This window comes from Frankliniella occidentalis, unplaced genomic scaffold (genome assembly GCF_000697945.3).
Source record: "Frankliniella occidentalis isolate FOCC.00 unplaced genomic scaffold, Focc_3.1 Scaffold135, whole genome shotgun sequence".
Taxonomy (NCBI): domain Eukaryota; kingdom Metazoa; phylum Arthropoda; class Insecta; order Thysanoptera; family Thripidae; genus Frankliniella; species Frankliniella occidentalis.
Window position 1 is genome coordinate 240,468 of NW_026267262.1, and position 2,343 is coordinate 242,810.

Below are 2,343 nucleotides of genomic sequence, written 5' to 3' on the forward strand. Positions count from 1 at the left end.
GGGCCCTGATAACAGCGACCCTCCGCGCCCCGCCAACGCCCAGCCACGCCCCACCGCACCCCGCCACGCCCCGCCACGCTAGGCTGCGTCTTCCAAATCCCCCACCACCTCGTGGCCTGTTGCTCCTCCCGTCCTGGACATTGACCCACACAAGCACACACACACACATCCCCACACATGTCCCGCTCCATTCAGCAGCTCTTCCATCTATTTTTTCTCGGGCCCGTCGCAGCTGCAGCGCAACATGTGAATGGGGCTTGAGGCCGGTCTACATGCATCGCGGCCGGTACACTTTACCTATACGGAGACCAAAGAGACGGCGACGTCGTAGCGACTGCCCCGGAAGGGGGTTATTCCGATACAATTATTGCTTTCAGCCGAGCTTTCAGCAAACGTTTACTGTGACAAAATTATTATCAAAGACTTATAATACTAACATTTTCGCTGTTAAGCAAAATTCAGAAAAAAATATAAATGTGTGACAAATGTTACACACGTTTTTTGTTCGACCTGGCCGCGCCAGATGTAATCTCCTCCTCCCGACTCTCTGTCGCGACCTTCGCGCGTCAAACAAACCGCCACGCGGCGGCGCGAGCGTATAACCTCGTTCAAAATTACTCAGAGAGCTTGCTGCACTCCACTTGCGCCGCCCCTCATTGGTGCAAATTCATTCATATACTGGTGTAACGAGCCCTCACCAGCCAATGGCCGCCCCGCCCCGCCCTGTAGTGTACGTGTACAACCGCTTCACTTGTGCCGTGTTGTTGCGACATTATATAGTATTACAGCCCGACCCCCATAGCCCCGCTCGCCCTCCAGGCCTTCGCTATGCATTTCACTTTCATCGTCACCCCGCCCCGCCCCGCCACGAACGCGTTTTCGAACACAGCCCTTTGTCAGGACGTCGGCGTCGTCGCGGCCGTCACGCGCCGGCCGTAGCCCTACGTCAGCCGCCTTGATTGTAGTGCAGTTGCATTGCAGTTGTCGCGCTATTGGCCGGAGTGTCATTGCTATTGCTATTGCTGCGGCGTGACGCCTCTACATCCGCCGGCCCCTCCCCCTTCTCCCCTGCTCTGCTCTTTCCCTTCCCTCCCCTCTCCCTCCCCCTCGGCCGGTAATCCCCCCAGGGCATCAAACACGACGGTGATCGCTGCCGGCCGCCACCGTAGCTACCGACGCTCGCCGCCGCGGCATGTGCGCGGGGCGGATGATAGGAGGAAAAGGTCTCCGCACTCCACTCTCCACTCTCCGATTCAGAAGTGACTGATGCAAAAAAAAAAAGGAAGAGGGATATGACTTCGTTGAGGGCAATTTCCCAGTCGTTTGACATTGTTTCAATATAAGGGATCGTCCAATAAGTACGTCCGTTTTTCTCAGCTTAATCCGTCAATTTACTGGAGCTCGGCGCCTGCAAGACTCGGGGTAGGCCACCCCGCGGTACATGCATGCACTGCAGACGAAATGTTGCCTACCTGCCGGGCGCTAGGGGAGCTTACATATGCTGAACGTTGCAGGTTCGTAATGGCGAACGACGGACGTACTTTCGGGATGATCCCTAAGCACAATCGCACTAGGCTATACTAATGAAAGTTCACCCTAACCTACAGGTGATGCAGGGGTTCACTTTAACATATGGTGAAATTCGTTGTAAAGTCTAAGTCAGCGGTTCCCAACCTCGGGGTCGCGACCCCATTTGGGGTCGCGAGAAGAAATTTTGGGGTCGCGGCGAGGGACCGGGGGTCGCGTGGGGTCGCGGCCAGGCTCCCACTGGACCTCACCGAAGGGGTCTTCCTATGCTAAAATATGGAAAAAATCACCGGTTGTTTTGCGCTTCCGACCCAGTTTGAGTTGAGGTAGGCGCACAGCCGGTGGTTTTTCCATGTTTCCACAGGAAGGGGTCCAGCAGCAGCCAGGCCGCGACCCCAGGTATACCTAGTTGACCCTTTAGCCGCAGGAGCCCGTCCCGTGGGGGGAGCACGGTAGACGGGAAACCCAGAGGGGTGTGAGTGAGTATGCAGCGAAACGCATTCTCTCGTACCATCCTACATTCTGCTTTATTGTTATTAAATGAGGATTTCTCTAAGAAATGCGAACATCTGCACTCTAAATGGGGAGGGATAGTTTTTGTACTTAGGTAAGATGTGTCTTTGCTCACTCCTTCATCAGAAACAAATTTGTATTTGATTTATAGATGTGCACAAAGACACATCTAGTCTGAACAAAAACTGTCCCTGGCCATTTAATGTGTGTGAGTTAACGACAAATTAAAAACCTATCAAAGGAACAGCATTCAATTCTACCTAGATCAATATTATAATTTGCGTTTTTTTTTTGGGGGGGGGG

At 53.7% G+C, this 2,343-nt stretch overlaps 1 protein-coding gene across 2 annotated transcripts in view; it reads left to right on the forward strand.

The window, feature by feature from the left end:
* The window catches only part of LOC113205847 (puratrophin-1-like), a 49,353-nt gene that overhangs the window by 2,031 nt on the left and 44,979 nt on the right, over positions 1–2,343 (forward strand). The gene's annotated exons all lie outside the window — the stretch shown is intronic.